Below are 13541 nucleotides of genomic sequence, written 5' to 3'. Positions count from 1 at the left end.
ATGGAGAAAAACATGATCAATGGATTCCGAATGTAGAGTACGAAAAGGGCAAATATCGGGGATAGTAGTCTAACGTGCAAGTCGATTCGTAGTGGATAGTTTGTCCTGAAGAAGAAGGCAAGCGAAAATTTTAATTTTGGGAGGCAATTTTAATCTTGGCACTTGACCTATGTCTTGCAATGGTTGCTCTAATCCTTTTTCTATGATCTAATTTTTCAAGTCAATGCTCGTATGTATGGGTTCAAGTCAGGAGGAACGTTATCAGCTCCATTTCCAAAAGACAAAAAAAAAGTTATCGGCCCCATCTTCTGCCGTCTATAGGAAGTTTAGATGAATAGTGAAATCACTAGACATGAAGCTTGCGCGATGCAGAGGGTTTATGTCTTTGTCCCTTAAATGTTATAAAAACCAATAAACATATATACTTTGGTCTCAATCTCCCTTGAGTTATTTTGACCAAAATATATGTATCTATAATTACTGAAAAATAAGTAAATAATTAGATAAATGAAGAACTAAAATGTGAGGCCTTTGAAATAAAATTGGGCTTAAAAAAATAAAATAAAATAAAAAAAGAAGAAAGAACAATAGCAGAGAATGCAACAACCAGCTGAAGTAATTCCAATAAATGTCACAAAAGATAGCTCAATCTTTTAGTTATCTTCAAGTACATTGATGAATTTTGAAAACCATGCCCTATTGCAAAAAAGTTTAAGAGACTCTCAGTCCTTAAGTCAGCAACATTCAACCACACCAATTTCTTTCTCTGCACTCTTTTTCTTTTTTCCATGGCATGAGTCAGCTACACCAATGTTAGGGTTAACCTCGATCAACTATCTTCCCACTTCAAAAGTTGGCAAAAGCCCACATTGTGTGGCTTAATGTTAATGTCTAAGATTCAGCGATAGCTAAACCTTGGTTAACGCTGGTCTGATGGGCGGACCGCTACTTGTGATATTCTTAGAGTTTCCGCTACATGTCAAGTAAAATACACAGGGCGTTAGAGGGAGACCGCGTTGGGCGGTCTTCTCTTCTCCGATGCCTAAGTCATTCAATGTATTTATGTTGACAAAGTAACAGTAGGTAAGTAGTAAATGCGTAATTAATGAGGAGAGGAGAGAGAACCTTTTATAGGTGAGGAAAGAACTGAACTTCTCCATGTTTTCGATGTGGGACTGATATGCTTCAGTCCCCAGCTTCTGGAGCTTCTGATGCTGTCTTGGCGCGGCGCGTTAGCGGTGATCTGGGGGTAAGCCGGGGCTCAGGCGGTAGCCTGCCTGGCTGTGTTCCCGTAGGTCACACCTTTGGCGGGAGTTGGTACTGCTGGCGATAGCATGAGCGTGGCTCATTATGGCAAATTATGCTTGCAAATGCCTATGTAAGTACAAGTCCCCCAAGTCCCCAGTCAAGGAGGGCAATCTTGGTTGGGGAGTTGCCTAGCGGCTCGAAGCGTTACTTTCGCCAGACTTGCAAAAGCATAATTAGCGTCAGTGCGTTGTCAACCATGGACTTACTGAACAAACGCTTTATACTGGGTGGGCCCCTGCTAGGCTCCCCAGGGAGTCCCCCACTCCCTGGCTAAGATAGACCTCCGTTTGGCTGGTGTATTGTTTGTTGAGGGGAGCTGCGATGAGCAGAGCGTGTTGGGTAGCGAACCCAATCTTTGATACCCAAGTGGCGCTTGCGGTGTTGCGCTTAGCAGAGACTATCTCGCTCTTAACGGTTAGTATTCCTGCCTTGTGGAATGTTACTTCGTACAGACGCTTCGGCTGAAGGCGTCCGACACGTGGCTGACATGTATTGGATTAGCGTGTGGAATGACGTCCCCGCAACACCCCCGTCTCTTCGCCATTAATGCGAGTAATTATTGATTTTGTAACCGAGGCGACGCCTCGGTTAATCTGGGGAGTTAGTGCGTTCCAGGGGCACGTGTACGGCCGTGGTGCGATGTCGTTTTTTAGTGGACAGCCTAAATTGGTCTGATGTTGACATAAAAGAGTGGGAAACCTGGAGGTTTAACACTTTGTACTTTTGCCCATTATTGTCGTCCTCAAGCTTTGTTATGAGATCCGAGAGTATTCTGCAATCTCCGTGAAGCTGTCGATTTTTGGAGGACGAAGATTTTGTGAAGCGACGACGAGAATCCTCGAGCATATCAGAGTTTCCATCCCTGAGGTTGGTATCCCAAATCTCCTCCCTGTCGTATTTTGTTTTTGTTTCTGTCGATTTCTGGGTTTTTGGTTTCGTGGTGGTTTTTTTGTCGCTCTTCGGTGTCTTTGAGGGTCTAGTATTGTGTTTGGGGGTGGGTTTTAGGTGTTTGATAGGAGGTTGAGGATTTTTGCCCTGCTAGATGGTCGAATATGGGTTTGAGTGTGGATTCGGGTAGTTCTTGTTTTGGCATTTTCTGGGTTTTCTGGGAATGGGTGTTCTTGACGTTCTTGTCTGAAAACAGAGATAAGGGTGAGTTTAGATCCTGTTGGAACTGACTGGTTTGGGTTTTAGGGTTTGTGATGGCTAGCGTCGTAGAGATCTCGAGCAGTGAGGATTCCGGGTCTGACGTGTCGCTCAACATGGCTGATAGGATGTTTATTTACTCGTTGCGTCCGTCTGCCCCTGCAGGAACCTCACTGTCTGAACCGCTAGACATCATGCCGCTACAGACCATACCCTGGGAGGTTGTCATGGGTCGCACCGGTCGTCCTGAGAGTTCTAGGGCAAGAGAGGAAGTTGCCGCTCGTAAAAGGCGGGAGGAGAGGCTAGCGAGCAATAGCATTGCTAGCGGTTCCGCTGATGTGGTGAGGGATGCTGGCGGAGAAGAAGTTGAGTCAGCCTGGTTCTCCCCGACGGGACCGCTGTTGATGAGGCGGGAGGGCCTATGACAACGGCTGCCGTCACCCGTGTGAAGCGGGTTTTCCGCTTACCCGGAGTGGTGAAATTGCGCCCGCCGACCGCCGATGATAAGGCCTCCATTCTACCAGCGGGGCTTGCTGCCTTTCACGAGGCCATCTTCCACCAAGGTGTCACCTTCCCACTACTCCCCAATCTTCAGATCTTGGTATGTGAGTTTGGTCTCGCCTTTGGGCAGATCTGCCCCAACATGTGGCGGTTGCTGCTAGCGCTGAACTCGTTGTGGTGTCTCTCTGGGTGTGAAGGGCCGAATGTGGTGGAGGTACTTCACTTCTACGAGCTCACCTGTGTGAGGCGACAAGGGTGTAGCGGACAGGTGAACCTCACCCGTAGCCAGGGGGCACCCAAGCTGGTAGAGAATCTGAAAGATTCGATGTCTCCCTGGCGGGCGACGTATTGCGTGGCGACCTCGGGGTGGGAGTATGATGCTGGCGCAAACAAAGGGGCGCCGACGTATAGGATCAAGTCAGAGTTCCAGCCAATCCGAGGTTGTTGATAGTCATCGCTGATTGTAGTTGGCGGTTACTGTCCGTACGATGTGCCTGTACCATATGTATATTTTTTCTAATTGTTACCTCGTTTCTTGTGTAGCGGGTCTTCGTTACAATTTGACGCGCGAAGAGCAGTGTCGCCTAGCGAAGATAAGAGGCTGTTGGCAAAATCATAACCTGCTCGACCTCCGCCTGCTGACCGGGTGGGAACTGTTGGTTGATCTGAAGCTGACACGCGCCGTTGGTAAGCAATTCCCGCCTACTTGTCCTTCGACCTCTTTTTTATTTTATTTTTTATTTATGCGATGGTTGCAGATTCACTGCCGGGAAACAAAGCCAGTCGTGAGGCGTTTGAGAAGGCCATGGATCGTGCGGAGATCAATAACTTCCTGGAGAGCATTTACGCCGCTGGGCTGGAGGTCCAACAAACTGCCGTGGATCCCGAGACATTGGCGGTGGTCCAATCCGAGATTCCGGCGGTGCTGTCGATGCCCCATCACTCTCATCTTGGCGCCGACGGTTCGCCTGTGACTCAGGCGGGAGGGGGTGCCGCTCACGGGGCAGTTGGTGGGAGCAAGGCCCTTGCTACTCCTGTGCAGCAGAAAGAGAGAGTGCCCGCTAATAGGCGTGGGCCCCAGAAAGAGAGGGTGGTGCCCTCCAAGGAGGCAGTGTCTATTGCGGGGCTGGAGCAGCAGATGAGATCGCTCCCTGTCGCCGCTGGTAAAACGACACTGATGAGGAGGATGATGCCGCCGATGCATAGACCATTGGGGCCCGCCAACAGAAGAAAACGAAGCAGTCCCAGCCCAAGGTGACCGTGGCCGCTGGTAGGGAGGTGCCGACGAGCGATCTAGACTCGTTTGCCGCGTATGCTGAGTTCCTGACCGACCCTGAGCGTGAGTTTCTTTTCCACCTCTGCGAGCGACTCGGGTTCAACGGGCTGGAGGGGATTGTGCCCTCGACCGCCGTTGATCAATCGCCATACAGTTCTGCCTTCGGACACCTGTCTGTTGGGCTACACGAGATGTTCCTGGAGGCGTCGAGCCAGCCCCGCGTTGAGCGGCAACTAAGGGGGGAGATGAGTGATCTCAAGAGGGAGTTGGGGGAGGCCAACGACAAGTTGGGGGAGGTTCAAAGGCGATTGACCAAGGCCGAGTGCGACGTTGCGGATGCTCGCGGCAAGCTGAATGTCTCCATCGAGAGGGACCTCGAGCGGAATAATCGCGTGTCTCAGCTGGAGCAAGACATGGCCCTACTGCAGGATCAACTGGCGGCCAAGGTCAAGAAGATTGAGATCCTTCAGCAGGACTCTGCCGCCAAAACCGCCGAGGTGAAGCGGTTGGAGGGTGAAGTTGCCCGGAGGGAAACGGAGAGGAGCCGGACGGAGGCCGCCGCCGTGGAGGCGTTCAAGCAGTCGCAGAGTACAAGAAGGCAATGACGGAGGTGGCAAAGGCCGGAGCTGTCGCCAACCTGGACCTTCTGAAGCAAAAGGGCGCCATTGACTTGGTGAAGGCGTCCCAATCCGCCGGGCCGTCGGGCCAGCTGGAACCCGCGAGTAGTGTGGTCCCTACTGGAGTCGAGGGTGTCCACTCAGGTAGTGGAGAAAGTGGTGAGCGTCCGGCGGACAATTCCCAGCGGACTCCACCTCCTACTCAGTCCGAAGTCTCCCGCGCTGGTTTTATGGCTGCCCACACCCGAGCAGATGGCACCATATGGACGTCGAGCCCTACCGCCCATGGATCTGATCAGACGAGCCGCCTGGCTGGGCAACAACCACCGCCGGTTGGGGATAACGTCGCCGCTGCTCCTGAGAACAAAACTAAAACTGTGACATAGTTTTGTAGTGCCGCTGAGGCCTTTTGTACTGTTTGACAATATTTTTGGGCAGGGAGTCCCGACCCTTAATATATATATGCAGTTCGTTTTTGCATTTGAATTTCTGTGTTGGATTCCTTGTGTTGTTTGCATGTTGCCATACCGCCAGAGTTTTGACTTGTGCTTTTGTTAACCAAAGAAACATTAAAGGAATTAAAATTGTTCCAAGTGCACGGTGTGGCGGACGTGGTCCGCTGAGCGGAGATTTCTTACCAACGGAGAGAGTTAGCCGCTGGTCGACCAATAGCTCCCAACCATTCAGAAGTCGAAAGTCCAGCAGGTTGCGATTCCGCCAGCAACCTTTGATCCGTGCTACGCGACACTCTTCTTCGCGGGTTAGGTTATACCGCAGTCCCGCTGCACAAACACAATAGTCGTTAGTAAAAATACAAGTCAGCAAGTCCAAGAAGCCGCCAACTACGTTTAGCGGAAACCGGTTAACAACCTCGGATATGTTGAAACTCCGACTTAATTCTAAACGTCGGCCCTCCCTCGTTCGACCCAGCCTGATACTCCCACCCCTCTGTGGCGACGCAGAAGGTCCCCCGCCAGTAGGACATAGAATCCCTTAGATTCTCGATCAGCTTGGGCGCTCCCTGGCGGCGGCTCAAATTCACTTGCCCTCTGCAACCCTGGCGCTTCACATACACCAGCTCGTAGAAGTAGAGTACCTCCGCCACGGTAGGCCCCTCACAACCGGACAACCGCCACAGGGAGTTTAGCGCCAACATCAACCGCCACATGTTGGGGCAGATTTGACCAAAGGCAAGGCCAAACTCGCACACCAAAATCTGAAGGTTGGGCACCAGCGGGAGTGTCACTCCTTGGCGGAATATCGCCTCGTGTACGGCGGCAAACCCCTCCGGGAGAATCGACGCCTTCTCATCCGCCGTCGGCGGGCGCAGTTTCACCGAGCCCGGCAGCCGGAACACCCGCTTCACCCGGTTAACGGTGGCAACATTCATCCGCCCTCCTGCCTCGTCCACAGGGGTGCCATCCTGGAGGAACCACGCTGACTCAGCATCCTCCCCCGCCGTTTCTTCTCCCCCAGCGGAGTCGCTGGCAGCGCTGTTGCTTGCCAACCGCTCGTCGCGCCTAGTTTTGGCAGCAGCAGCCTCACCCGCCCTAGAGCTCTCTGGACGTGGAGCACGACCCATAACTACTTCCCAAGGTATGGTCTGTAGCGGCTCAACCTCTAGCGGTTCTGGCAGTGAGGTTCCTGCATCGGCAGACGGACGCAACGAGTCAGTAAAATTTTTATCCGCCGCGCTGAACGACACTGAACGACACGTCAGATCCAGAATCCACACTGCTCGAAATCTCTATGACGTTAGCCATCCCAAACCCTAAAACCCACACTAGTTAGCACAAACACAGATCTAGCCTATTCTTACATCAGTTATAGCCAAGAACATCAGCAACAGGTTACCCAGAAAACACCAAAACAAGAACAAACAACCCGCAAACACCTAACCCAGATTCGACCATCTAGTAGATCCAGAAATCCCAACTGTGTCACAAACACCAAAACCCATCCCCAAAACCCACTTTACACACTCAGAACACCCCAAAATCAAGAAACCCAAAAAACTGACAGAAGCAAACACAGAGAAATTCAATGGAACGGGGATGAGATTCAGGGCACCAACCTCAGGTGAAATCTTTGGTGTGATTGAAGGCGCTTGTCCTCACCGGTAGAAGCCTCATCCCCAAGATCCGATAACTCTAACAGCTTTCGTCCCACAGAACTCTCTTCGCAAATCGCACAGAGCTTGAAGACGACGACTCAGGTTTGAAGTTTTCACAAAGTGTCAAATCTCGCTAAAGTTCCCCCCCCCTTTTTATGTCAACATCAACGCGTTCTAAGCCGTCCGCTCAAAAACGACATCACACACCAGCCGTACACGTGTCGCAGGTCTCCACTTACTCTCCGGATTAACCGAGGCGTCGCCTCGGTAAGGAAATCCATAATTACTATCATTAATGACGAGAAGACGGCCAGGCTTAGGAGACAAGCCTCCGCACGCTAACCCTCTACGGGTTGGACACGTGTCAACCACCACCAGACGAAGCGTCTGGTGGAAGTAACCACTTGGGATGAATTCACCAACTGTCCGAAGTCTCCGCTGAGCGAAACCCCGCCAGCGGAACTTCTCCCTTGTCATCGTCCAAGTGACGAAGTCTCCGCTGAGCGAAGCCCCGCTAGCGGAACTTCTCCCTTGTCATCGTCCAAGTGACGAAGTCTCCGCTGAGCGAAACCCCGCCAGCGGAACTTCTCCCTTGTCATCTTCCAAGTGACGAAGTCTCCGCTGAGCGAAACCCCGCCAGCGGAACTTCTCCCTTGTCATCTTCCAAGTGACGTAGTCTCCGCTGAGCGAAACCCCGCCAGTGGAACTTCTCCCTTGTCACCTTCCAAGTGACGAAGTCTCCGCTGAGCGAAACCCCGCCAACGGAACTTCTCCCTTGCCATCCTGCAAAGCTGGGCGTCTTTCGCTACACACCTCTAGCGGAATCCCCTTTCCATCTTGCAAGCTGCGTGCTTTGTTCAGCGCAATACCGCTCAATAAAATACCGCTAGGCACGTCTACTGGATGCTGCTTCCTGCTACAGTCAGCGGGGGGATATCCGCCAGCGGGGGATCCCGAGGCCACGCCTCACTCTGACAACGACCGCCACGCGGCGTTACAGTCAGACCGTCCCTACGGGACACGGGGACTTGTCAACAGTCTACGACGGCCCTGATCAGGCACGTTGACCCCCGTCACTGGGGTACTAAAGATTGGGCTCGCTACCCAACACCCTCTGCTCCGTGCAGCTCCCCTTCAACAAACAATCCGCCGACCATCCGGAGGTCTACCTTGGCCGGGGAGTAGGGGACTCCCTGGGGGGCCTAGCAGGGGCCTACCCGAAAGGGTATAAAGCGTTTAAAATCCATGGTTGACAACGCACTGACGCTAATTATGCTCTTGCAAGTCTAGCAGAAGAAAACGCTTCAAACCGCCGAACAACTCCCCAACCAAGATTGCCCTCCTTGACTGGGGACTTGGGGGACTTGTACATACATGTACATTTGCAAGCATAATTAGCTATAATGGGCCACGCTCATTGTACCGCTAAATGTACTAATTCCAACCAAAGGAATGACATACAGGTACACCGCCAGGCGGGCTACAACCTCAGCGTCGGATCACCCCCAGATCACCGCCGACGCGCCGCCACGCGCCGTGCCAAAATGGCATCAGTAGCTCCCAGAGCTGGGAACTGAAACATTTCAGTCCCACATCGAAAACAAAGAGAAGAACCTCCTCTTCCTCACCTATAAAAGGTTCTCTCCTCTCTCCTCATTAATTACGCATTCAATACTTACCTACTGTTACTTTGTCAACATAAATACATTGACTAACTTAGGCATCGAAGAGTTGAAGACCGCCCGGCGCGGTCTCCCTCTGACGCCCCTTTGTATTTTACTTGACAGGTAGCGGAAGCTTTGAGAGCATCACAAGTATCGATCCGCCCACCGGATCAGCGTTAACAAAGGTTCAGCTACCGCCGAACTTTTAGACATTAACAGATGCATTTTAGCTTGTTGAGTGCCGATCGACTAATGATGGCGTTATATGAACTGAAGCAGTCCACAATGATGAATTCCGTATGGATTTCCGCCGTACATGGACTAGCGCCGATAACTAGTCGCATGTAGTCAGAACCCAATGGCTGCGTGATGTCACCGAAGAAGCTAAGCAATGGCTCATGATCCTGTAGCAATTTTCTGTTCCGCTGGAGTTTGTTGTAGCAACCATTGAAGATGACATTTACAGCGGACCCACTGTCAACAAGGACCCTTCCCACTGACCATTTGTCGAGTATGGCGTCGATCAAGAATGGATCGTCGTGGGGCAGATGTACTCCGCGCTCCTCCTCCTCTGAGAAGGTAATGGGCTCCCAACCAGATTTTGGGAGTTTAGCGGACCTCTCATAGTGGATATTGCAAACTTCTTTGGGGTGGTTAGCACGTGCATAGCGCTTTTTTTCCCTGTGGGACATGTTGGTGATTGGAGCACCACCGTCAATGGTGTTGATGCGGCCCATGGGCTCAATGTTAGCGATCACAGGTGGTGGTTGGCGCACTTTGAATTGTTCCATCTTACCATCACGGTACAAGGTCTCGATAGCCGTTTTGAGAGCATTGCAGTTATTAGTGTTGTGACCGTTGTCCTCGTGGTACTTGCACCACTTGCCAGTGTTTCTCGGTTTTCCCACTCTTGGGTACTTTCTTGGGGGTGGTGGCGGAATCTGATCATTGCATTGGTCGTATATTTCCTCATAGGAGGCCATGAGGACTGTAAAAACCGCATACCGCTGGGAGGACTCCGTCTGTTTATTGCGGTTATCCCCATGAGATGAGCGGTTGCCCTTATTGTAATGTTGGTCCTTCTGCCACTTGGTCTGGTAGTTGCCCTGCTGCCACTCTCTCTTCTTATCAGTTGGCGGCATAGCAGGGGCTTTGTTAGCGGTTTCCTGATGGCTGGATGAAGGCTGAGTGGTCCTTGCCGGTGTTGGCGAAGGTGGTGGGGTTTTTCCGTATGTAATGAACTCTGCCTGTGCGTCGATCACAGCCTCGCTCATGACATGGTCATAGGCGGCATTTGGATGGTTGTAATTGAGGTGATAGAGAAATGGCCCCTTGAGGAGTCCCTGCTTGAAAGCTGCCAGCGCCATTGTGTTATCGAGATCGCGGCATTGGGACGTTGCCGCTCGCTACCTAGTGACAAACGCCTTCAATGCTTCCTCCTCCCCCCGCTTGAGGTTGAATAGTTGAGTTGTGTTGTGGTGTCCGGCAGCCAATAGGATGAACCGAGAGAGGAAAGCATTTGATAGTGCATGGAATGAGTCAATGGACCCTGGCGGGCACTCGAAAAACCAACTCATCGCCTCACTGTCCAGCGTTTCGCTGAACAAGTGGCAGAGGGTGGGGTCATCGAACCCCTTATTATTGGTGACTTTTTTGAAGGTGTCCATATGGACAAAGGGGTCAGTCATGCCGCTGTAATGTGACATCTTTGGTGTCTTTGCGTGTGCTGGGCGGATGGCATGCAGGATCCTGGCGGTGAATGGTCCTGGCCTGGATGCAAAGAGTGGATTTGGAATTGGCGTTGGGGCGCCTGCCTCTGCCCGGATTAGCCTTTGCTCTAATTGTTGCATCCTTTCCAGGATTAGGGCGGTCGAGTCACCAGCGGGCCCTTCCTGGAGGTTCCGCTGAACCAGCTCCAGCCTGGTGGTAGGTGGATTACCTTCCGTTCTAGCCCTGATTGCCGAGCGGTTGGTGTATGGTTGTGACTCCGCCTCCTTCTCCAACATTAACAGGGGTGGTGGAGGTGGTCCCATTCCTAGTTCTGGTGGGTTCAGCGGTACCTGCATCTGTATGGTTGGTACCGGTACCAGTCCGCTGGTATTGGGTCGACTGCGTCTGGTGCTCCGCGATTGCTCACTCTGCGTTGGGTTAGCGTTTGCTTCCAGCGCCTTCTTCAGTTCGTCAAATCTTGACATCAGTGTGGCGACTTGCTTTTGGGCTTCCGCCTTCTCTCGGCGCTCTTGTTCGTGTTCCCTGTTTGCCCTGTAGAGGTCCGCCAGTGCCAGCTCATACATAGCGGCAAGGTCCTGCACCGGTGGGCGACTGCCACTCGACGGAGCCTCCGCTGTAGTTTGAGTTTGCGGGACCTGGGGAGTCAACTAGGGCTCCACGCTGGGGTTGATCGGTGTGTTGAATAGTGCACGGTTAACATTAACCGCTGGGTTAACGTTAATCGATGGGTTGGTGGGGTGGGGGTTGGCGGATTGATCCGCTTGCTCCTCAGCGTTTCCCCCGCTACCGTTAGTCATGGTGGATGTGGTGGGATGGCCTTTCGTTCAAGGATTCCAACAGACGGCGCTAATGTTAATGTCTAAGATTCAGCGGTAGCTAAACCTTGGTTAACGCTGGTCCGATGGGTGGACCGCTACTTGTGATATTCTTAGAGTTTCCGCTACTTGTCAAGTAAAATACACAGGGCGTCAGAGGGAGACCGCGTTGGGCGGTCTTCTCCTCTCCGATGCCTAAGTCAGTCAATGTATTTATGTTGACAAAGTAACAGTAGGTAAGTAGTAAATGCGTAATTAATGAGGAGAGAAGAGAGAACCTTTTATAGGTGAGGAAAGAACTGATCTTCTCCATGTTTTCGATGTGGGACTGATATGCTTCAGCCCCAGCTTCTGGAGCTTCTGATGCCGTCTTGGCGGGCTGGATGGGATTGTGCGCCCGACCGCTATCCAACAATCACCCTTCATCTTAGCGTTCGGGCACTTGTCCGTTAGGCTGCATGAGATGTTCCTGGCGGCATCGAGCCAGCCCCAGGCTGAGCGGCAGCTGAGGGAGGAGATTAAAGGTCTCCAGAGAGAGTTGATGAGTCCAAGGGTAAGCTGACGGATGTTGAGCGGCGCCTGATCGCGGCAGAATGCGACACCCTGGATGCTCGTGGCAAGCTGTATGTCGCCATCGAGCGGAATGACCATGTGTCCCGGCTGGATCAAGACAAAGCTCTGCTGAAGGATCAACTGGCGGCGAAGGTCAAGAAAATTGAGATCCTTCAACAGGATTCTGCCGCCAAATCCGCGGAGGTGAAGCGGTTGGAGGGCGAGGTTGCCCAGCGGGAAACGGAGAGGAGCCGAACGGAGGCCGCCGCCGTGGAGGCGTTCAAGCAGTCTGCAGCGTACAAGCAGGCAATGACGGAGGCGGCGAAGGCTGGCACCACCGCTAACCTGGAATTGCTGAACCAGAAGGGCGCCATTGACTGGGTCAAGGCGTCTCAGTCTGCTGGGCTGTCAGGGCAGAGGGAACCTCCTGCGAGCGGTGTGGTTCCCACCCAAGCTGAGGGTGTCCGCTCAGGTAGTAGCGAGAGCGGTGACCGTTCGGCGGATGACTGTCTGCGGACTCCGCCCCCAACTCAGTCAGAAGTCTCCCGTGCAAACTTCATGGCGGCTCAGACCCGCGCGGATGGCACCATGGAGATGCCAAGCCCTACCGCCCACGGGTCTGATCAAACAAGCCACCTGGTCGATCGACAGCCGCCGGTGGATGATGTGCTCATATTTTCCTATATTTCTATGCCTCTTAATCTTCATATTTATGTTTAGTTCTCTTTATTTATGATTCAATTACATGTTTTAGTGTTTTTGTAGGTTTGTTCCATAGAATGAAGAAAAGAAGCCAAAATGAGCTAAGTAGGATTGAAAGACAATGTGCAATCTGAGACTGGGAATCTGCCTGTGCATTACCACCAACTTCGCCGAATTACTGGGAGTCATCCAGATTGAATCAGAGAATGAGCCTTATATCATTGGAAAGCTACGAATGTCTACTTTCTGTAGAATTTTACAGATCTCGATTTCGATACTTTTGGAGAAAGTTATGATTGTTTGAGTGAAGATAGGTCGGACAGGAAATCTGCTCGGGAATTTACAACCATTCGTGGAGAACTCAAGTTCCGTGGCACAAGATCATCAATCCTAATGTTTCAAGCAAGTTAATTCAGATGAGGATTCAATGATGAACTTATTCCTACTTCTACAAGAGATATTTCAAGGTTTTCCCATTCCAAATGAAGAAAGGAATCTAAACCCAAGTTTTACAAGGAAACATGAAGCCAAAGATGAGCAGAAATCTTCCCTATATAAGGGAGCACGAATTTACATGAAAAAGAGAGTCTCGGGAGCACAATGTAGACGCCTAAGGAGTAGAGACGACTCATCCATCTTTCGATCCCTTCTTTTCCCGTTCCATTCTTTTCATGTTTTTCTTATGTTTTACTTAGTTATATTTTGTTAAACCTTTTCTAGGGTTAGGATGATGCCCTATCATGATTGTTCATGTACCTTGATGTTTTATTGATGGATTTATAGTTTCGTTATGATGAATGCTTAATCATTATTTGAATTGATGCTTTATGTTTAAGTTCTTTGATTGATCACCTTAGGGCTTTGCATATAGTAATTGGAAGACAAATTTGAAGCAGAGATGCAATATAATTTGATTAGCTTCTTGTGATTAAGTGTGGTAAATTACATTATTACTTGAGAAAGACTAATGGTTTGCTTGATTCCCTTGTTTTCTAAAGCGTAATGAGTCTTGCATGTTAAATTTATACCTGAGAAGGATAAACTGCATAGTTAGGATAGACAATCTTTACCCGAGAGGGAGAGCATCATGCACTTAAGGAAAACTATGGTCTAGAG

This window comes from Rosa rugosa, chromosome 2 (genome assembly GCF_958449725.1).
Source record: "Rosa rugosa chromosome 2, drRosRugo1.1, whole genome shotgun sequence".
Taxonomy (NCBI): domain Eukaryota; kingdom Viridiplantae; phylum Streptophyta; class Magnoliopsida; order Rosales; family Rosaceae; genus Rosa; species Rosa rugosa.
This window is presented reverse-complemented; position numbering follows the sequence as displayed.